This window comes from Prionailurus bengalensis, chromosome F2 (assembly GCF_016509475.1).
Source record: "Prionailurus bengalensis isolate Pbe53 chromosome F2, Fcat_Pben_1.1_paternal_pri, whole genome shotgun sequence".
Taxonomy (NCBI): Eukaryota; Metazoa; Chordata; class Mammalia; order Carnivora; family Felidae; genus Prionailurus; species Prionailurus bengalensis.
Window position 1 is genome coordinate 15,677,734 of NC_057353.1, and position 24,759 is coordinate 15,702,492.

Consider the following 24,759-nt stretch of genomic DNA (forward strand, 5'->3'; position numbering starts at 1 on the left):
GCTGGGAAAGCATGTTTAAAAGGTGGAGGGGCACCTGGTGGCTCAGTCGGTTAAGCATCCAACTTGGACTCAGGTCATGATCTCACAGTTAGTGAGTTTGAGCCATGTGTTGGGCTCTCTACTGTCACGTGGAGCCTGCTTCAGATCCTCTGCTCCCCTTTCTCTCTGCCCCTCCCCTACTTACTCTCTCTCTCTCTCTCAAAAATAAATAAACATTTAAAAAAAAGAAGAAGAAGGTGGAAAAGTATGTGTCATTTTGCTAAAAAGTCCACTTTGGATTTCTAAGAAGGCTTTCTTCAAGAATTGTTCCAGCAATGATATTTTCTAATAAATTTGTCATAAACAGGCAAATACTCTGTTGAGTGATAAAATCTGAAGACAGGGAGTAAGCATGGAAAATGCATTCTCTTCAGGCAACTTCCTGAAAGCGCTTAGGGCCATCTGGAGGGTGTGGCCACCAAAACAGGGTTACTGAACACAAAGCTGTGGGTCCCTTCGCCGATGCCACATTCAGATATGTGCTTTGTTTTGTCTTGTTTCGTTGTGTGGTTTCCCCCCAGGAAAAGGTTTGGTACATTGTAAATAGTGTAATTACAGGCTGACAAGGAGTTTTTCTGGTGTTCTGAGGCCTGAAGACATATGTGCTGCCTGACTATGTTCCATAGACATAGGGAGGGAGAGAACTTGGCCTCCTCTCACAGAGGTGAGGGCAAAGGGCTGTGGCATTGAAGGCTCATCCTTGTGACATTAAACTATGGATTGAAAGTCCTTCTATATTTGTCACTCCTAGTTCTAACAGGATCCTAACCAGCGAGAGCTGAAAATCAGAGCATACCAATAAAATCCCAAAGTGTATCAGTCTCAATAACGGTGTATCTTAGGGGTGCCTGAGTGTCTCAGTTGGTTGAGTGTCTGACTCTTGATTTTGGCTCAGGTTGTGATCCCAGGGTCGTGGGATCAAGCCCTGTATCAGGCTCTGCACTGAGCATGGAGCCTGTTTAAGATTTTCCCTCTCTCTCTCTCTCTCTCTACTCTCTCTCTCTCTTCTCTCTCTCTCTCTCTCTCTCTCTGTCTCTCTCTGTGCCCCTCTCCTCCACTCGCCCTCTCTTTCTCCAAAACAAGGGGGGGGGGTTATTATTAAGTACTGTATACCACTAAAGGATATCAACAAAACTTGAAAAATTAAAATTAGTGAGCCCCACCCTTGCCATAAAGAAGAACAACACCAATCCCACCTAAGGAATAGAAAGCAGTGGCCCCAGCCATTCAGGATGCATTTCCCACAGTGTATTTAGTATCCTGTTTTAAATTATTGTGTTATTTTCTTTCATTTCTCCCCAGATTAATATCCAGTAATAAAAGGTAATTTCCCTATCCACATTTGGCAATTGGGAGAACATTTAGCCACTTTAAAGTCAGGTGTCGGCACTGTAAGGAAAAGACACGAGGTAGTTAAAAATTTGAAGAATATGTCAATTGGTAAAATTAGATAAAAAGTTACGCTGTGTTCTGCCCTACATTTGGACTATCGCAAGTGAGGCAAACTTTTCTAGGCAAACTGCTGAGGACTGCCAATTTAACAAGCTGTTCCATGCTGCAAGGGACATATTTATGGACATACTTTCAACAAGACGTACCTAGTGCTACCAAGCTGTGCTGTACTAAAGAGCAGAAAGAATCAGAACGATAGATGAAAAAAAAAATAAAGGATTTCACACATGGATCCTATTAAAATCAGATCAAGTATTCTGAAATTTACAGGCAAAAATATTTAAAATAATGACAGGGTTGTTGCAGAATCTCAGAAGAAAACACCCAGGAAATGTAAAAGAGAAGATTGACACAGCATGTTTAGCTCAGGCTGTTGGACAACAAGGCTCATGAAGCAAGAGAGGAAAAGCCAACTACATTGTGAATCTTCTCATTTTTAATTAGTTGGGTCAACATGACTCTAGTGCTTTTCTTGTGAATGTTTTTCAATATAAAGATTACCGTTTACAAAATCTTCCAAAAAAGTTTGATTTCATGTCTCTTTATCTTTTAGTAGTCCAAAAGGCACCTGACGTGACTACTACTACTCTGAGTACGAGCACTTATTTATTTTGAGAAGCCATTGGCTGTTCCCTATGATAGCATTTCCTATCCCTGGGCGTGTGTTTGGGATACTGATGAGTCAGGCTGTTCTCTATTTAAAACTTGGTACCTATTTCTATTTCTGGAAGTGGAGATCTCAAATCAACTTAGAGCTCATCTTCTTTGTTCTGGGGGAAAAAATCATTGCGGCTGGGGACAGAGTATAAAAGAATTGCCGATGGTGATTTGACAAGAACCTGGAGTGTAGCTGCTTTGATGATTGGCGCTATCCCTCACACATGCACTCATTTACATCCGTCCATTTATTTGACTACAGAACCTTGTAGAAGAACATTTTACTGCCATAATCAATGTCACTGTGACACTTTTGATGGTCACGGGTGTCTGAACACATTTTTTCCACAAAGGGCCAGGTAGTGGACATTTTAGGCTTTGTAGGCCACAGCGTGTCACCATAGGTCCTCCACTCCGCGGTATGAAAGCAGCCATAGAAGATACGTAAGCAAATGAGCATAGCTGTGTTCCAATAAAACTTTATTTACAAAAACAGCAGCAGGCTGATGTGGCCCACAGGCTGTAGTTTGACGACCCTTGCACTAGGCTGCAGGAGAAACAAAAGGACCCTGAGGAGGAAAGTCATTAGAAGGAAAGGAGAGTCCCAAAGCGGTGACTAAACCCTGGTACCAGGATTGCTGGAGAGGAGGACTGGTCTTAGGCCCCCCCGAAGTGGCCAAGGCTCAACTCCCTTCTGACGGTGGCTCTGGAACTATCGCAGCCCCAGGGCAGTGCTGTGGGTGTGAGGACTGAGATTGCTGCTCGCGTGGGGATCTCACCCCGGAGGCTCAGGAATCCTGGGGCAGAAAGGGGCTCTCCTCCCTTCCCGGATCCTCATGCTGACAAACCACCAGTGACCCCATTACAATCTTGACAGGGCAGCTTGTCAATAGGCAGGATATCGGCTCCTCAACTTGCAGGGTTTGCTGTGGATGGCAACAACAGCAGCAGAGAAAGGGGCTCTTCTGCCATTTGACCAGATGTTCTACTTTCTTCCTTTGTCAAGTGATGTATCTATGGAGACTAAGCTCTTTGGACTGAGTAAATTTCTAAGGGTCTTGGTTTTTTCATGGAACCCCATGGGGAAAGAGGAAACTGGATGAAACACAGCTACTATAATTTGAATAACAAAATGAATGTGACCTTATCCTATATCCTATACTCTGGTGAGGGGGCCACATTGACTAAAGTTATCAGTTAATGTGACAAACCAGGAAAGTGTCCCCTCTTTTTTCTTTGGACAAAGGTGTTAAGCTGATGAGACCTGTGGGTTCAGATTCTCTCCTAAAATGAGGAATGTGATGCAATCATTAAAAGACGTGGAAGTGAAAATAATTCCATGGATTCAAAAATCAAGGTGCGTTAATAGAAGGGTGGTGTCCAGAGATCTAATCTGGGTTCAGTTACAGAAACAAATTATTTCCACTCGTCATTCTAGACAACTAGACAAATCAGGATTTTATTTGATATTAAAAATGGTTGGAGGCCTTTGGTGCTTCCTATTTATATACAATGTAGAGTCTTCACATTGCATATTCATGCACTGCTTTATTTTATCCTGAGAACAATGTGTGAGGCAGGTGGGAAAATGCTCATATTACTCCCAGTTTTTTTCAGACATAGCAATTCAGACATAGCATAGACCCCCCTCAAAATGTCAATGATTTGCTTAGGGTTCCGGAAGAGCAAGTGCCCATGGCTGCACTGGTCTTCATCCCAGCTCTATTTACCTCAAATCCCATGATCTCCCCACCCCAGCTGCCCCAGCACCTTCACTTGTGCAGCCTCTCTGCTAAGCCATGTCTCTCCTGGTCACAGGGAGCCTGGAAAGTGTGCAACAGAGCAATTCAAATACTCGCGGCTGTTGTCTCCTTGCAAGGTGAGCTGCCCGGTGTCGCAGACACCTATTGACGACCTGTTCACCTCGGGCTGGTTCTTATTCGGTTTGGAACAAGGTGGAAGGAATCATAGAAGAGAAACTTGAGGTCACGGAGCACACAACCAGGGGATGCATAATTTCATGGGAACAGTGCCAAGCAGAGGTCCAGCACATGCTAAGAAACCTTGGGCAAGTCACTTGCCTTCCCTGTCCCCACCCGCTTACCTGTAGGTTAACAAAAGTACCAACTTCAAGGAAATGCAGTACAGGTTAGTTGACTTAAAATGTATAATGTACTTGAAGCAATGCCTAGTATACTGAAAATGTTAGGCAAAAGAGACATAGAATAGTTTCAAGGAAAGAAGTCGTGAACAAGAATCAGAAAAAGGAAGAATCTGGTCCGGCTACTAAAAGTGTGACCGGAAACAAGTTATTTTTCTTCTTGGGCTTCTATTTTCTCCTCTATTAATAGGAGACAACAATATCTATTGAAACTGTTGTAGAGAAGAGGTAATAGTGCTTTGTAATGTGCTGGTCAAATTGTAAACTATCTTGGTAATTACCTTCTTTGCAAGCGACTTGTACCACACAGTGCAATTTTAGGACTATGAAGCAGAAAATGTCAGAAAGTGATTTATATAAAATGTAAATACAACCTGCTTACCCCTTCTTAAAATTCTTTCCATCACACTTGGAAGAAAAAAAAAAGGAAAAGAAAAGAAAAGAAAGACAGAAATGTCATCATCTGCCCCATCTCTAGCTGTCAAAATCCCAAGCATGCAGAGTATTCCAACAATTGCCACCATTTTTTGAGTCCTCACTCTGTCTAGTCCCCATGAGTTACATGGATTATCTCATTTAATCCCCATGGAAATGCAGTAAGTATAACAAACTTAGTTTTACAGATGAGGAATCTAAAACTTAGATTAAGTTTTAATTATTAACTTAGGTTAAATAATTTGTCCAATATCAACAGCCACCAAATAATGAAGCTGATTCAGCTCAAGTCCCTGTGATACCAAGGACAATGACTTTGACCAACCACTCTATATGTTCCTTCCATTAAAAGAAATCTCTCCCTACTCTGAAATGATACAGTACTTAGCTCATATTCTTTTCAGAGGACTACAATTCTACCTTGAATTATGATTCTGGGGGTACATACCACAGCTTAACTGCTGGCTTACAGGCTTCCCCCAAATAGACGATAAGCTTTGTACATCTGTGAACATGCCCTAGTTGCCAGGCAAATAGCAGCATGACAACGGGGGGAAGAGAAAATTCATAACTTTCTTGAGCTTTAGCTGCCTCATCTGAGAAGGATGTTGGAAATCCCTATTTCATGGGATTGCTATGAAGGTTGTCAAATAACAAAAGTAATACAATTTAATAACAAGTCTGATACTCATTATCCAAGGGAAAATAATTAATGAATGGGAGTAGTACATTGCCTCACAAACAGTGGGCCACTCTTCTCAAGGGATTTTGGGCAAGAGCAAGTTTCAAAGAGCATCAGAAGCGGAACACGGATACAAGGCGGCATTGGCTAGGTGGCCGGGGATTTCCTTATAGAGCCAGCAGGGCCTACTTTCTTTTTCTTTTTTATTTATTTTTTTAAAGGTTTATTTATTTTTTGAGAGAGAGACAGAATGTGAGTGGGGGAGGGGCAGAGAGAGAGGGAGATACAGAATCCGAAGCAGGCTCCAGGCTCTGAGCTATCAACACAGAGCTCGACTCAGGGCTTGAACCCACTGAGTGATCATGACCTCAGTCATCAGTCATGGATACCCAACCAACTGAGACACCCAGGCACCCCATGAGGGCCTACTTTCTAGGGTAAGTTAAACTAGCTAGAGCTGAGTTGGAGAATTGTGATTGGTGGGTGGTAGGTTTCCCCAAGAGCAAAATATTTCCCATAAGTGCAGGCTGACTTAGGTTTAGATGTGTGACATGGGCCGGGCTACTGGGGTGGCCTCTGTTTTGTGGGTCCAGATATACAAATTACTGCTGTCAGTGTCTATTAAGACAACAAAGTTAAAACCACTGTGTAAACATAAACAGAGTCCTACCAATGTGGTCACAATTCAAGTTCATTAAGTCCTACTGAAATCACAGGGGTTCATGGGACCGATTGGCTCTTCACCAAGAAGAGATAGAATCAATAGGGATATGAACACAGCAAGGAGAATGACCCAGAACACCTGCCTCATTTCCCTGGAAAGTAGCATTTTAAGGAAAGTAATTAACAAATACGTAATGGTGAATAAAGAGAAAAATGTGTCAAAGGAAGATGGAAACATATAGAGAAGGGGTTACATGCTACCATTACTTGCAACCCTAAGGGGGCAGCAAGTTGGAGGTCTCCCTATCACTTCCTTGTGGCCCACCTGATCGGCATGTTCTACCTTCCCGCCGGGTTACAGGGGAGCAAAGTTGATAGTTCCTTTGAAAGGGCTCTTGAACCAGGAAACGCTACACAGGTGTGAGGGTCTAGTGCTCTTGTTCCTATCCCAGAGCAGCACAAGGGCATCCACCACGTGAAAGCCCCACCTGGGTCAGCCCCCTTCCACCAGGCCTTTCAGAAAACCAGGGTCATTCATCCAGCCGGGATTCACTTTCAGGGATTCATCAAGCTCTCCGTATAGTGGAGATCTAGAAACAGCTCCAGGTGACTTCTGTGAGAGACTGACTATATTCATCAATTCTTAATAAAGTTTCTAACCAGGTTTACCAAGGGAGCCTTAAATGGGGAGAACAGCTTGTTTCCTTGACAGCAAAAATCGACAGTTTTTTTTTTAATCTTTTGTTGTCTGTCAAGAATTCCATAGAAATAATAGATGCCTAAAAACACAAGGAAACAGCATGCATTTTTTTTTTTTCCAACTTCAGGGTTTGCTTCCAAGGAGACTGACAAGAGAGGAGGAGGGCTTCTGAAATACGAGCAGTGGGCAACAAAGACCCTCAGAGCCAATGGGGGACAAGTTACCACTCAAAATTTGCCTTTCCCCAAGTCAAGGAAGTCTTTGCAGTCTTAGGACCGGCAGGCTGCTGGGGAAGCAGGAAGGCAGCATTTCAAAACAAAAACAAACAACAAACACTGCGGAAAGGGACGACTCGGTTTGCATCGCTAAGCTCGGTCCAGGCAGGCAGCCCCGGACCTGGCCTGCTTTCCGTGGATCTGCGGGTCTAGGCGCAGCCTCCAGATCAGCGGCCCCGCCGCGCCAGCCTCGGCCCGGGGGCTTCCTCCAGGCCGGTGTCTCCCACGTGGCGCGGGGTCTTCGGCTGCCTCGCCCCGGAGCTGTGAACCCCTGCGTTCGCCAGGCCCATCGATTATTAATGAGCCATCGTTAAAAGACTTGCTGAGGGAGGGTCCGATTTACTTGCCTACTCTATAGAGAAAACAAAGAGGATAGAGGTGGAGGGGGGAGAGGGGGGCACTGGGGAACTAAGCGAAAATGCAGCTTTCAAGTTCAAAAAGCTTATTTTGCATGAGAAAACACATGGGGACGTGAGGATTGGTGGTAGCCATCCCCCCTCCCCCATCTTTAATATCTGCTCAGCAAAAAGTCTGGATTAAAACCATCGGCCTCTGGGACACCTTAAAAAATCCCTTTCTTCTGTGTCCTTATGTACAAGGGTAAAGACCAGCTTTCTCTGTCCAAGTCGGGAGTGCTGAAGGGAGAGCTAGCAGTGGGAGGCCCAGCCGGAGCCTCTGTCCTCTGCCTGTTCCCGATTCCATGGCCTGAGGCGATGGTTTGCATTTTTAGGACAACAGCCGGCTATCGGCAAGCAGGAGACCTCTCGTCAGGCTTCATTACTGCGTACAAAATGACACGAGCGAGCCTGTGGCCACAACTGCGCTTATGAAGAGCTGCGAAGCCATTGCCTGTCCCTGCAAACCCAACCCTTTTCTTCTGCCCACTCACCCACCGATTGCCCCAAACCTGAGCTCAGTTTCTGTGTGCAGTGTCTTACCTCGGGACACATTGCTCCCACTGGAAATCCGGCTTTGCCACCTTGCTTGCTAGCTGGCTTATAAATTTCCAGAGAGACAGAGAAGAGCTGTGTTTGCCAACTGAACTTTGTAGTTCAAACCACCCTTTCCCTTCCTTCCCCTCTGATATGCTTTCCAAGGCTGGGGTGTTGCACCATCTCCGGATCTAGACAGGATGCTTAGCCGGCATTGGGAGCGCAGCTGGGAATAGAGACCCCTCTCCCTACAAGGTCATTTAAACCTTTTTAGTTACCTCCCTAATTGCAATAGTCTTATGTGTCTGGCCTAAATCATAACTGCGCTCTTAAAAAGAAATCCCACAGCCGACAGCTGCAGATACTACCATTAAATCCTATCTATTAAGAGCTAATGCCACTCAGTGTATTTTTTACAAGGGTGAATCTGTTTGCATCAGCCAGAAAACAGGTCATGACGGTTTGTTCAGCGCTGATACACCAACCATTCTAAACCAATATATCAGAATAAGGATATGTAAAGACAAGATTACTGATTATGAGATTACTGATTATTCTGAAGAAATTATCGTAATAGAAAACATTTGTATCATCAGCCAGGTAGACTGAATTTGACCTTGAACTTTTCTGAAGCCTCTGGGGCTCAAGTTATGTGGAAGATTGTTAGGTGAACCTAACATCTGAATCTTTAAACAGCCACTAGGAAAGACATAATGTGGGAGACTAAAAACAAATTGCAGACCACTGGCTAACAGGTGTGGAAAGGGAGATCAGCGTATTACTTAGCAGCTTCTTACCTGTTAGGGTAAAAACAAATGGTAAAATAACCATTAGTTAGGGTACGGGCTCGGCTGCTGTAACAATGAGACCCCACATACATGTGGGTCACTTAGGACACAGCTAATTCTTCCTTTGCCTAGCAGTCCTGAGATAAACTGGCCATACTGACGAGCAAGTCTACTCCACAAAATTATTTGAATCTAAGTTCCTCCCATCTCATTGATTTAGCAGCTCCTCTGACAGTAGTTCTGACACTTCCATGTAGAGGTTGGTAACATTTTTCTGTAAAGGACCACAGAGTAAATATCGCAGTTTTTGCAGCCCACATGTAGTCTCAATTAAAGATTCCTTGTTTTTATTTGTCGCTCTTCTTGTGGCAACTCTTCAAAAATATGGAAACCATTCTTAGCTCACCAGCTGTACCAAATCAGGCTGCCCCAGTGATTTTGGCCCACAGGCCATAGTTTGTCAGTCCCTGCGTTAGGACATCAGAATCACCTGGAGGGCTTTCTGAGCCCACCTGAGTTTCTGATTCATTAGGTAAAGGTTTGACCCAAGAATCTGCACTTCTGGGGCTCCTGGGTGGCTCAGTCAGTTAAGTGTCCAACTTTGGCTCAGGTCATGATTTCTCGGTTCATGAGTTCGAGCCCCACATTGGGCTCTGTGCTGAGAGCTCAGAGCCTGGAGCCTGCTTCAGATTCTGTTTTCCTGTCTTTCTGCCCCTCCCCCACTCACACTCTGTCTCTCAAAAATAAACATTAAAAAAACCTGCATTTCTAACAAGTTCTCATGGGATGTTTATGCTGATGGTTTGGAGACAGCACAATGAGATCCAAAGCCCTACAGTGTTGCCTTTGCCTTTATGGGCAAAGCGAATCTCTTGCACATGCATGTTCTGGCACAAAAGAAAATGAAAAAAGCATCAAGAAAAAGTCTCTTTAAGTATGTAAGCAGGAAATTGTACACATAACTTTCACTCACATCCCTTGGCCTAATCTTAGTCATATGGCCATGAATGGCTGCAAGGGAAGTTGGGAAATGTAGACTATAAATGGTTGTTCATGAATTCTGCTACAACTCAAGAGGTTTTGTTGTTAAGAGGAAGGAGGGGAGAGGGGCGCCTGGGTGCTCAGTCGGTTAAACATTCAACTTTGGTTAAACATGGTTTAAACATTCAACTTTGGTTAAACATGGTTAAAAATCCCAAGGTCCTTTGGGATTTTTAGTCTTTTATAAGCTTCTAGAAATTTACCAACCATTTGTGATAAATAATAATAATAATGAATTTATTTCATATATCAGATAGATTAAATGTAAATGAAAAAATAATCATGAGATTACCTTACAATTTTGTTTTTAATATTTTAGAATATTTCTGTAATCCTGGGGCAGGAAAACACTCTATGTGGTGGTAATGAAATACCAAGAAGGTAAAGAATGTCTGATTTAACTACAATGCAATAAGTCATATTCCTAAATATTCCCTCCCCAAAAAACAAAGATCAACAGACATATGGGAGAAAAATACTTGCAACAAGTATAACAATAAACAATGTTAATATTCTACCCAGGGAACATGGAAGGCGATTCTCAAAACAGAAATGTACACATAACCAAAGAACGTAGGACTATACATTTATTTTCAATTATAAACAAATATATTCAAATAAAAATGTATCACAATTTCTATCAAATTGGTAATTTCTTTTTTTTTAATGATGCTATAGAAATTAACCAATGTGATAGAAAAAAGGTCACACTAATTCTGTGCCAATACAGATATATTTCAGTTTGGTTATATTCAACAAAAGTTTTAAACATGTACTATAGTGGACAAATAGATAGGATGACCCCCATGACCCTGCTTCTGTGTGTTCATGCCCTTATGTCATGCCCTCCCCCGGAGGATCATGGGACCTGTAATTTATGTCCAGCCAATAGAATGAATACAGAAAAAAAAAGAGGGGGAGGATACATGTGATTACATGATTATGTTACATAAGATTTTAACATGTGTCTTGCTGGAGTATGTTTCTCTTGTTGGCTTGAAGAAGCAAACTGCCATGCTGGGGGCTGCCTCTGTTAGGAGGCCAAATGGCAGTGAACTTTCAGCTATCTCTAGGAGCTGAAGGCATCCTCTAGCCTATAGCCAACAGGGGCTTTTGGTCCTAAAACAGTAAGGAAATGGATTCTTTCAACAATCTGAGTGAGTTTGGAAGTGGATACTTCCAAGCACAGCCTCTGGTGAGACCACAACCCGCACTGATGACTGACACCTTCACTGGTGCCTTGAAGATACACTAGCTAAGTCACATCCAAACTGTTGACCCATAGCAACTGAGCTCATGAAAGTGTGTTGTTTTGAGCTAAGTCTGAGATAATTTGTTATGCAGCAATTGATACTAATATGTGTATATTAACCTAAAAATTCTACATTTAAAATTTTATCTAGGGGCGCCTGGGTGGCTCAGTCGGTTGGGCGTCCGACTCCAGCTCAGGTCATGATCTCGCGGTTTGTGATTCGAGCCCTGCGTCAGGCTCTGTGCTGACAGCTCGGAGCCTGGAGCCTGCTTCAGATTCTGTGTCTCCCTCTCTCTCTGCCCTCCCCCGCTCATGCTCTGTCTCTGTCTCAAAAATAAATAAAACATTAAAAAAAATTTTTAATTTTATCTAAAGAAACTTAGCCACAAGGATGTTACTCATTACAGTATCTTATAGTTATGAAAAATTAGAAACAAACAATATATGTAAAAATAGAAAATCTGTTAAATTATGGAAAAGCCACACAAAGAAATATTCAGCTAACAAAAACTGCAATGGAAATAAAAACATATTTTTAAAGAAAAATGTTTTAAATACAGCTATAAATGAAAATATAGCTTCTAAACCAGCTTGCATAATCAATTCCCACTTTAATTTTTTAAATGTTTATGCATGTATAGAATATAGTGTTTAAAGTAACATACCCAGGTGTTAATAACAGTTATCCTCGAGAGGCAGGATTATAGATTTTTAATTATAAGACATAAATTTTTACAGTTTTCTACACTATACATTTCATGTCTTTGCAAAACAACCAGAACCTAAAACTGAATTTTAAATGCAAAATGAAGGGAAGGAAAGAGTCCCAGCTTCATGAAAAAGAAAAGGCTAACGTCCAATGCAAATGTTAGTTATTTTTATGGTTATTAAATGTAAGATGCAAATGTCCCCAGAGGCTAATAAACTGCTAACAATAATGGCTACCATTTCTTGAGCATTTACAATGAGCCAGGCACATGCTAAAAATTTGGAGTGCGTTCGTTTGTTTAATCATGGATAAAAAGTTAGATTTATGCCCTGTGTTCACAGAGAAGGGCAGCCCATATGCCTGGACATCCTGCTATTCATACCTTCACTTTCCCCCTCGATGTAAGGCAGATAACTAGTGAGACACATCACTAGGGGGCAAGGAGATCCTGGTCACCCAGGACCTGGATCAACTCCCTTAAATGTGGTCTGGGCACTGGTCCCAAACCAATCAACTAGTTTTGCCATTGCACAGCAGTTCTCAAAACCTTGCAGTTTTGGTTCCAAGGAGCCAGAGAGACGTTCTTTATTTGTTGTGGAGTCTACCACAAAAATAGAAGAGGCCCTTACCGCACACTTTCCCGTTGAATGACTGAAAACAACAGTTGCTCTTACAGATGCATGGAAAGAGCAAAGATATTTCAGTAGGCTTGAGGACAAGCTAAAAATTACCAGTTCCTCAGGAATTACTCATTCTGCTAGAGAACAATTGAAGGTTAGCTCTTCCCAAATATCTACCTCACTCTGCAAACTGAGGTTAATCTTGGTTTAATGGACTCAGGCAAGTCATGTAATGTCTAGGACCTCAGTTTTCCTCCCTGTAAAATGAATTTCTGTTACTTTCCCTAATCAGAGGCTAGTCAGGGTGATCCCTTGGTTCTTATCAAACTGATGGTATGTGATTCTGAGACAGATTCCCTCATCCAGGTGTTTTATTAGTCAAAACTTTTTTAAAAAGAAGTCTACAAGATATATCTATAACACTGACTCAATGAATGAGTAAAGCCTTCAGAAAGACCAATATATAGAAACTTTGGGCTTACTGAAAACACCTTTAGGGGATTTTCTCTTAATGAACTCTACATGCTTCTAGTATAGTGCCTTCAAATGACATTCCAGTAGAGTTCCACAGTCCTGTGAAGGCAAGTTCCTCACTCTTCCACGGGGGGCAAGAAAACCAATAACACGTACTCTTTGATAGACTGACCACAGAGAATCACTTCTTGGAAGGTCACTTTTATTGCTTTAAGTCAGTCTAAAGATTTTCTGTCTGAGAAAGTACAGCAATGACATCTGTTCATTCTTCAACACAGACCAGCCCTTTACCCATGATTTTTCAATATTTAAACAAACAGCCAAAACAAAGCTGTGCATCAGTGTTAACCTTGTAAACTTAAAAGTCTGCACCTGTACAATTACTAATTAACATGTTCAGTAACAAAGCTGGTAGGTAACGGGTGACATTCACACCTCTTAATTGGTGCGATTAGCGGTCCTTTTGTTGTCAACTGTTAGCAGCTCTCCTCAAGTGTAAAATGCCACAGGTAAAGGGACATTGGCCATGGGTAGAGTGAAGGGGGGAAGGTGGGAGTGAACAAAAGTTTGTAAAACAGATTAGGCTGAGTTACAGAGAAGCAAAAATATGGTCACTGCAAGAAACTGGCTAAAACTGCCAAATGATTAGGAGCATCAGAGACTGTATCTTTTTTTGTTCTTTACTGGTGGTGTAAATCTTGACTGTTTAAAAAATCTACTCCCCCATTACATTGCAAAATGGAAAGACCCCACTTTCAGTAAATTTAACCGTGAATGGGAAAATCCAAATCAATTTTGTTTTTAAATGAAGGAAGGTATGTCTGGGTAGCTTTTGCGCTTCTAGCAATACACTATAATATTTACTATGAGATTCTTGACAAGAGATATCCTAAGGTTTTTAAGATAGAGCCCAGGATATACAGAGGATATATACAGGATATACAGAGCCCTGTATTCCTTCAGAAATACAGGAATCAAGACACATTTCTGTATTTCTTATTTAATCCTCTCTTCTCTTTTTTAAAAAAAGTAATACCAGGCTCCCCTTCAGCTCATTGAGTAACTTCCTTATGATAGTATCCAATGTTGAATTCTCATCATCAATTACCAATAAACTTTAACTTAGGTTTCCTAAAAGGCATGACCCTGTATTAGGATCGTTCCAATTGTCAGGATTTAGCTTCCAGGCTTGGCTTTTCTACAGCTCCCTCATAGGTCAGTCTTCTTAAGGATATGGCTTCATATTAACCATGCAGAAATGTTACTATTCTCTACCAACTAGAGGTTCCAATATTTCTTCATAATGGGAGGGGTTACTGTGTTGTCATTTAGGACAAAAATTTGATGTAATATGTTTGTGAGCTCTATGAAGGCAAGAATTATGTCTCTTCCACCTATAAACCACCAACTTCTAGTGCATATGCACCTTCAATAGATAGACGTTACTTATCGAATGTGAACGTTGGTGTCAATGAGATTTTTCTTTCTTTCTCCTAGCTTCCCTTTCATATTACACATTTTTGGTTTTTACATAATTCTTCTGGGGTGAGTATGACCAGATTTTTTGCAATGCAAGTCGAATTCTCCCTCTTCCTGAGACTCTTATTTTCCTTTTGGGAGTGTCTTTCTTTACGTTAACGTACTTTTCTTAGACAGTTCTTCTACTTTGTCTTTGTGGATCCGGCTCTCTATCACCTGGCCTTCTCGTTTATTGAAATTCAGCTTCATACCAAAGACTTCACAGCTTTCTACATTCTTTTGAATCCTTCAACCTTATCTCTTGCTTATCTTCCATCCCCCTTTCCCCGTATCATATTCTTTCTTTAACCTACTTTTTCAGTTATCTATTTATGCCACTTAGGGATTTAAGGGATTTAAGGATTAATTTAAGGGATTAAGACACTAATTTTATTTTACTCAACAATTTTGTGGGTCAGGAATGTGAGAAGGGTGTGGCTGGATGGTTTATCTTGATCCATGTGGTCTCAGCTGGGGTGGGTGGTCTGGAGGATCCATTTCTAAGAAGGCTTCCTCATGCACATAGTCAGTCCCTCATTCCCCACCCAGAATCTCCTCCTCCAGGACCTCTGCACATAGCTTGGGCTTTTCACAGCATGGTGGTCACAGGACAGTCACACTTCTTACATCTGTTCTCCTCCTAATAAGCCTTTCAAAAGCAAGCATTCCCAAGGCCCAGGTAGAACCTGCCAGGTTTCATTCAGTGATCAAGCAGGTCCCTAAGTCCAGCCGAGATCCAATGGGGAGGGAGGAACAGACTCCACCCCTCCATGATGGGATGGTTTGATCCTACAGGGAGGGAAGGAATTGATGGCAGCAGCCATCTGGAAGACAAACTGCCACACCTACAATTCTCATTTTAATGTTTTACTTTTCTTCCCCATTTGAAAATTCTAATAGCGCTTACCTAATCTGTAGGGTGTTACATATGTGCCAGCGCTATGTTCAAGCAGGAAAGTGACCCCCACCTTACCTCATGAAAAACTATTTAAGGGCACTATGAGGCCCTGACACTCCAAAGTCATGTCCCATAACCAGCCTCCCCAGTCTCTGATTTGAGTCACTAACACCTTTCTGGTGGGCACAAGCCTAGGCACAAGCTTACACATGACCTGAGAGAGAGAGATATGACCAATCAAACATGAGTACTTCTTTATCCAGAATTGCCAATTTATTTATAAGATGTTTGGTTTTTCCCCTGGGGGGGGGGGGGGAAACAGAGAGTATGAAGTGGAAGAAAATGGTGTTGGAACAGCAATTGTCCTTTGAAGTGAGCAGAGCTTGGTGACACCAGGCACCTGGAATAGCATCAGGGCATGATGTTCATCAGTCTAGAAGAAGGAGGGGTGCCACGGAGGGTGGTGGTTGGTGAGTGAGTGTTGGCAAGGGTGTTAGGTGATGTAATAATATAAAATATTTAACACCAAAAGAATATAAATCACCAATCATCTCTCTTTTCCCCAAAGAACACAAATAATTTAAGAGTTCTCCATCTGTATATATATATAGAAGGAAGGAATTTATGGCAGCCATCTTGGAGACAAACTGCCATACCAACCCACTGTCATTTTTTTAGAAAAATATATGCCATATATATAAGCAAGATGAGAAAGTTGGAACAGTTAAACCATTCAGTTCCCAATCTCCCAGCTGATGTATCTCCTAGGCAGTTTGTATCCAAACTACCAAGAATTTTTTTTTTTTTTTGTAATTATGGAACTGGTCACCAAATGATCATTTGGATTACTGAAGCAATTAATTTTGGCCCTGCTTTGTTTTCACACTCGGTCCTATGTCCCTTTCCAGCAGAGACTGCTAGTTATCTTTTAATACATATTGTCTCATCTCCCTTATAGACTCTCCAATTTTTAGTCAAAACGATGCAATCTAGAATAATGATTATATTTTTCACCAACCTTGCTACACACACGAGATCTGAGAAGTCCTTCAAGAGGTCCATTTGTCTACATTCTTTCCTCCTTCCTACTGGTAAAGGAGAAAATGATACTTGGAGCACAAGCAGCTATCTTGAATCATGTAGTGGTCGTCATGGACTAAGGATGACAGAGCAGTAAGATAGAAGGAGCCTCAGTTTCTGATGACCGCTCTATCTACTCCCAGCTTTGTGTTAACATATCATATTTATTTATCTAGGAGACGAAATTCTATCTGCTTTAGCCATTGTTATTTGAATTTTCTGTCACTCGTAGTGAAACCTGATTCTAATACACCCCTTTGCCAGTTAGGTTGGTTGGACAATTTAGTCAGGTTAAAGCAACAGCTTAATTTAAAATATTTTTCCAACAGACACAGTATATAAACTTGCAAAGGCTGATTAAATTTCGCTAGGGCATATCTTTATAAAAAGAATAAGTAACATATGTAAATACCATATCCGAATTTAAATACAGTATTTAACTGCCCTAGATTTCACAATGTATTCATAGCCTTGAGAGGGAATAAGAAACCACTTTATAATCCATTGATCCTTGTAAATTCTGTTTACATGTGTTTTTAAAATACATGTGTTTTGTGTTACCGGTGTTGATGGTCAGGAGCTCTGTATTGTAAAATAGTCTTCATGTACCGTTCTGGAGAATAAACTAAGACTTGGTCTGTGACCTGAAAGCCCTTGCTGGGGTAGGGGGCAGTGCTTTGGGAAAGAATACCCGTTTATAAAAGCCAATGGCTTCTTTTTCTGAAATGGCTGCTAGCATTGCTTTAATTCAATGTTCACTATCTCTTGAAGTTTCCTCTCCCCTTTCCTTCTACAAAGCCTCCCGCACTGAGTCTGCACCTGCCCAATACCTGCTAGAATTATCCCTTTATTTTTTTTAAATTGTTTGTTTACTATTTATTTTTGAGACAGATAGAGACAGAGTGTGAGCAGGGGAGGGGCAGAGAGAGAGGGAGACACAGAACCTGAAACAGGCTCCAGGCTCTGAGCTGTCAGCACAGAGCCTGACGCAGGGCTCGAACTCATCAACGGTGAGATCATGATCTGAGCCAAAGTCAGACACTTAACCGACCAAGACACCAGGCGTCCCTAGAATTATCCCTTTATAAATAACACCTGATCATGTCATTTCACCAGGAAGACACTTGCTGATTTCTTGTCACCTCTAGCTTGGTAGAAAACAGCTTGCACTTTTTCTGTCTTATCTTCTATGCACTTTCCCAGTCCTTTATCACACTTGCTCTCTATTTAAACATGATGAAATTTTCACCTTTTTTCCAATTATGCCATGCCTTTCACACCCCTGCATTTGGAACAGGCTATTTTCTATGACTGAAATACTCTCCCAACCCCCAAACTTGCTTTTTATTTTTTAGAACCTTCAGGATGCATCTTGTGGGTCAAAAAGCCTTTGTTCAAAAAAGTGCAAAAACCTTTTTTGTCACTACTACAGATGAGATTAACCACTTCTTCTCTTGCCCATATTCTGCATTTTGTACTACCTTCTGTGACAGCACTTACCAGGTAATACTAGAATGGATCTGTCTTGAAGTCTGATTCCTCCTATGTGACATGTTGGAGCTTTTCTAGTACTGAGCTCAATGTCCATAACCGAGTGGGAACTTGCTGTGTCTTGCAGCATGTATCCATGGCTAAGACAAGGTCATTCCAACAAAAAGGCATTTGTGTCTAAATGTAGTTTTTAGGTTTGTATGATAAGGGGGGGAAATTAGGTAAATTACAGAATGTAAATACATGTTTTCAACTTCTTGGAAAAGATATTCATAGGAATATACAGGAACATGCATGCATATCCTACAAACCACAATATTTTTCTTCCCACCTTGATGACAAATTTAGCATTTCTTACAGTTGAATTTTTCTAGAATTAAATTATGGAGTCATAGAATTGTAAAGCTAAAAAAGACTTTAAAAATTATTGACTCCAACTTCATAATTTATAAATGAGAAAACTAAGGCCCAGAGAGATTAAAAGATTTGTCAAAGGACACCCAGCTAGTTAGTGTCAATCAGATCTGAAATCCTGGTCTCTTGACTCCACTGTTCTTCAAACATTTCAGTTGTAAGTCCCTGGTTAAGGGCAGCCAGCAGCTGTGAAGCACACGGACTTTAATTTCAAGTTAAATCAGAGCTAAAGCACAGATAAACCCAAGGGTTTCAGCTACAAATTAAACAGGTGAGAGAAGATAAGTGAGATTATTTGATGAAAGTTTTTAAATCATACACTGTTTGAGTGTAAAAGTCCAAGCCCCCAGTTTTCATAAATGAAAATAAGAAGAAAACTAAATGACTTCCTCCACCCCAATCAGAAAGCCAGAGACAAAGACAAAACTAGAACTTTGAAAGCAATTGTGATATGGACTTCGCAAAACTGTGGATAAAATGAGTTATCACATAGAATAATAGTCCTGTCACTAAAAAAAAAAAAAAAAATTGGAGCCTGTGGTTGGTCAATTAACCAAAAAGTTGGGTAAATTGGAAATTGTTAAAAAGTGATATGTACACACTATAATGATTTAATTTTAATTTCAAACATGAATGTACACTTATTATACATATGTGGATAAACAATTATCAAAAAATTATGTGAATTAATTTCTTATTGCTGCTGTAACAAGTTACCACAAGCACAGTGGCTTAAAAGGATAAAAAATTGTTCTTCTAATTCCGGAGGTCAGAAGTCCAAAATGGATCTCACTGGGCTAAAAGCAAGGTGTCTGTAAGGCTGCAGGGCTACAGGGAAGCCTCCCATGGGGGCTGCAGGGAAGAATCTGTTCCTTGCCTTCTCCAGCTTCTAGAGGTCCCTCACATTCCTTGGCTCATGGTACCTTCCCAGCTTCAAAGCCAGCAATCACCCCTCCAGCCTCTGTTTCCCTCATTACATCTCCTTCTCAGACTGTGACTCTACTATCTCTCTTCCACTTACAAGGACCATTGGGATTACATTGGATTAAACTGGATAAACCAGGATAATCTCTCCATCTCAAGATCCTTAATTTAATCACATCTGGAAGACCCCCTTTGGCCATATGAGGTAACATACTCACAGGGTTGGAGGATTAGGATGTGGATAACTTTGATGATAGGGGTGGGAATATTATTCTGCCAACCGTAGCCTGGCTGTGTCATTGAAGATGAATCTTCTTTCCTTGGTGAAACATTCATAAAGTGTATTGTCTATGATTTCTATTGTGTGTCTTTAAAGTTAAAGTAACAATTTAAAGCATTTGAAAAGCGACCTGGGAAGAATTCTTCCAGATTTGTCTCTCAATTTTTTTTATGATGTCTGTTCCACAACCAATTTCAAGTTGATTTTTAAAAAAATTTTAATGTTTTTTTATTTATTATTGAGAGAGAGAGTGTGTGTGTGAGCAGGGGAGGGGCAAAGAGAGCAGGAGTCACAGAATCTGAAAGCAAGCTCCAGGCTCTGAGCTGTCAGCACAGAGCCTGATGCAGGGCTCGAACTCATGACCTGTGAGACCATGACCTGAACTGAAGTCGGATGCTTAACCAACTGAGCCACCCGGGCACACCTCAGATTGATTTTTGATGTGATTTGTCTTTTGTGGTCCTTCTGAAGATTTAGATTTTATAGACACAATTCTCTTTTTGCACTCCTATGTCACTGATTTATATAACATTTATCTAAATCATACAATTACAATAACAAGTACTCCTCACTTAAACAGTTTTGAGGGCACAGAGAACTTGGTACAAATTCCTCCACTGTGGGGCACAAAGGTGACCAGGTTGCTGACAAGGGGCCTACTAGTCCCTGGTCCTCAGTGTGCCCAGAAATAAATGAAAAGTTTTCTTCATCTAGTAGACTGTATATGTGAAAGTGGTTTAGGAAAGCTTCTGTTATATAAAGTGCCTTGTGTACCGGAAGGCATTCTATAGATATAAACAATCACCATTATTTTTGCTTTTAATTCAAGATCTGGTATTGATGCATGCAACGTGGAAAAAAGCAGTCTAGAAGTTAGCCTGATGACTAGGGAAAGTCAGAACAATTTGAGAAAACATTCTGCTCAAGCCACAATAAAATCTATAATTAAGTTAACAATATAAGTCAAGTTTCAATCAATAAAGTCTTTAATTATAATGAATGGCTTATTTGCTTTATTAATCTGCTTTTAAGCTTACTCACTATTTCTCTGAAATTTTAGGTTAAACTGCCTAACTAAAGAGCTATTTTCAAAAATATTTAATTGGCTGGAAAGAGTGTATTGAACTCTTCTTTCAGTTGACCTACCTTTAGAAAACAAAGCTATCTGGCTCACTAAAATGTATCCAGGCATCTTTGTGAAAGCGTATTTTAGACTGAGTAGTGAAGGGGAAAGAGTCACTCACCAATGCCCTGAGTTTGTAAACACAGATATGTAAAATATGACAGTACATAGAACAGAAAATCAGTGCTAAATCTAGAGTTTAACAGAAAATCAGTGCTAAATCATAGAGTTGGGAACTCTTTGCTGCCCTTGAACTCTATTGTTTTTGACCACTGAGTCAAGAACTGTCTCCATCTACCAGGTGGTTGAGGAGCACTAGAGAGATTCTAAATGACCCTGTGAGGACCAGCTCCTAAGCCTAAGGTATACTCATCAGCCAAAGGCATGGGTTTCTTTATCCCCACCCGGAGTGCAAGCAGTACACTTTCTTATCCTGAAGCTGCCACAATGAGGTCAAACTAGCTGCCACAAACGAGGTGACTTACACAATAGAAACTCGCTGTCTCATACTTTGTGAAGCCAGAGTTCTGAGATCAAGGTGTTGACAGAGTCATGCTCTCTGTGAAAGTTCTAGGGAAGACCTCTCTCCTAGCTTCTGGTACTTCCTTGATTGTGATAACATAACTCCACTCGTTTCATGACATTCCCCCTATGTGCATATCTATATCCAAGTTTCTCTTTTAAGGGCATCAGTCACATTGTATTAGGGGTCCATCCTATTCCAGATGACCTCATCTTAACTAATGACATCTGCAATAACCCTATTTCCAAGTAAGGTAACTTTCTGAAGTATGGAGGGTTAGAATTTCAGCATGTTAACTTTTGGTTGGACATAGTTCTACCCATGACACTCTCAGTGGAGGAAACCATCATCACCATATGGTTCATACTAATTCTCCAAATAATTTTAACTTTAATAACCAGTATATGGTCAAATTTAACCACATACTTCAGTAATAATCATAATCATAAAAATTATAGTATGTGCCAGTAGAAATAATAAACACATAAACAGATGAACAAAACAAAAATTGATAAAAAATTGGTGAGGTTTGTTGTTAGCTAAGAATAGGAACACTACCAGTAAGAAAGAAGAAACTGAGGACATGCGAATATGAGAAGCAGAGAAAAGATTTTAAAAACAAAAAGCAGGGGTGCCTGTATGGCTCAGTCAGTTAAGCGTCCAACTCTTGATTTGGGCTCAAGTCATGATCTTAGTTTCTTGAGTTTGAGCCCCACATCGCACTCTGCATGCTCATTGTGCAGAGTCTGCTTGGGATTCTCTGTCTCCCTCTTTCTCTGCCCCTCTCCCCACCTCAAAATAAATAAATAATTAAAAAAAAAGAAAAATCAGAGGAAATAGATCAACTATAAGAGAGATCAGGAACCAGACAAGGATGTCTACTCTCACTACTGTTACTCAACATAGTACTAGAAGTTCTACCCACAGCAGACAAGAAAAAGAAATAAAAGACATCCTAACTGGTAAGAGAGAAGTAAAACTGTCACTATCTGCAGATGACATGATGCTATATATAGAAAACCCTAAAGACCCCACCAAAAAACTGGTAGAACTGATAAATGAATTCAGTAAGGTTGCAGGATACAAAATCAATACACAAAAATTGTTGCATTTCTATATACTAATACTGAAGTAGCAAAAAGAGAAATTAAGAAAATAACCCTGGGGTGCCTGGGTGACTCAGGTGGTTAAGCGTCCAACTCTTGATTTTGGCTCAGGTCATGATCTCATTGTTTGTAAGATAAAGCCCTGTGTCGGGATATGCACTGATAGCATGGAGCCTGCTTGGGATTCCCTTTCCCTCCCCTTCTGCCTCTTCTCTCTCTCTCTCTCAAAATAAACAAATAAACTTAAAATAAAAGAAAATAATCCCATTTACAATTGCACTGAAAATACCCGGAAATAAACTTAACCAAGGAGATGAAAACCCAAACTTTAAAAACCATAAAACGTTAATGAAAGAAATTGAAGAGGACCCAAATAAATGGAAAGATACCCCATGCTCATGAATTGAGAGAACAAATATTGTTAAAATGTCCCTACTACCCAAAGAAATCTACAGATTTAATGCGATCCCTGTCAAAATACCAACAGCAGCTTTCATAGAGCTAGAACAAATAATCCTAAAATTTGTGTGGAACCACAAAGACCCCAAATAATCAAAGCAACCTTGAAAAAGAAGAACAAGGGGCACCTGGGTGGCTCAGCAGTTTAAGTGTCTGACTTCAGCTTGGGTCGTGATCTCACAGTTTGTTGAGTTCAAGCCCGGTGCCAGGCTCTGTGCTGACAGCTTGGAGCCTGAGCCTGCTTCGGATTCTGTGTCTCCCTCTCTCTCTACGCCTCCCCCACTTGTGAGCATGCACTCTTTCTCTCTCTCAAAAATAAATAAACAGTTTTTTAAAAAAAGAATGTGACAAGCTGAAGCACTTGATAAGTACACGTGTCTTAAAAAAAAAAAGGAAAAGAAAAAGAAGAACAGAACTGGAGTTATCATAATCTCAGATCTCAAGATATACTTCAAAGTTGTAGTAATCAAAATAGAATGATACTGGCACAAAAATAGGTATCATAGATCAACGGGACAGAATTGGGAGCCCAGAAATAAACCCACGATTTTATGGTCAATCTTTGATAAAGGAGGCAAGAATATGTAATGGGAAAAAGGCAGTCTCTTCAACAAATGGTGTTGGGAAAACTGGACAGCTACATGCAAAAGAATTAAAGTGGACTACTTTCTTATACTGTACACAAAAATAAACTCAAAATGGATCGAATACCTAAATGTGAGACCTAAAACCATAAAAATCCTAGAAGAGAGCACAGGCAGTAATTTCTCTGACATTGGCAGTGGCAACATTTTTCTAGACATGTCTCCTGAAGCAAGGGAAGCGAGAGCAAAAACAAACTATCAGGACTACACCAAAATAAAAAAGCTTCTGCACAGTAGAGGAAACCATCAACAAAACAAAAAGGCAACTTACTGAATGGGAGAAGGCATTTGCCTTCAAATGATATATCCAATACAGGGTTAATATTTAAAATATGTAAAATTTCTCCTGTGTCTCATCCCAACCATGCCTGGGTCCATGACCGCCTACCCTTGCTGTCCTTCCATCCCGCCCTGCCAGAGGTGTAGTGCTGACAGATCAGAGCTTTCCCAGAGGGTTCCCAGAGGGTTGACAAAGATAGGAGCCAACTGATGCTGGACAATGAACTTCAGCAAGCACTATCCAATGGCACATGGACTCCACTGAATTCAGTGACTGTCAGGTCAATATCTATATCTATGTTTGACCAGAGAACAAGGCTGGTGTGACCTTCAGCGAGTTCACTGTTATCTGGAAACACATCACAGATTGGCAGAATGTCTTGCACACTTACGGCCAGGGACCACTCTAGGATGGTTGACAAGAAAGAGCTCAAGCAAGCACTTTCAGTGTATGGGCCCTCTGACCAGTTTCACGACATCTTCATCCACAAGCGTGACATACAAGTATGGGGGCCCTTGATGACTTCATCAAGGGCTGCATCATCTCGCAGGGGTTGACAGATATATTCAGGTGTTACGCTATGGATCAGGATGGCTGGATTCAGGTGTCATATGAGCAGTATCTATCCATGGTCTTCAGCACTGTATAACATTGGCCTTTGCAAGTAGCAACATGACTCATGGAAGGAGGACTAAAAATGCCAAATCTCCCTTTAAATGGAACACAGATGCAGGTAGATACTATTCTTCCTTTAGATTTTATATAATTAACATTTGGGGACCTGACTGTACATATGTGGATAAGCTGATTAAGGTTTTGCAAATAACAACAATAGTTATAATCATTATTCACATACAAACATTTGATTTGAGACTGTTCAATTGTGTCATGAAGTAAGATATAATAATATTTCAGGTATCCTGCATGCAAAAAGTTTATCATGTGCATTTCTAGATAGCTCCAGTTCTGCAGTGGGAATATCTTTATTAGCCAACAGGAATTTAAAAAATAATATAGACCTTGGACAGAGACTTTTATGTGCCTTACGTTTTTAAAATGAGGTTTATTGTATTTGTTTGAATATGCAACACAAGCAATGAATAAAATGCAAATGAAAAAAGAACTTATACAACTCAACC

General features: G+C 40.8%; 1 pseudogene; it reads left to right on the forward strand.

Annotated features, from left to right (window-relative positions):
- Positions 1–7,777: 7,777 nt before the first annotated feature.
- Positions 7,778–24,269, forward strand: LOC122495967 (annotated as a pseudogene).
- Positions 24,270–24,759: the final 490 nt, after the last annotated feature.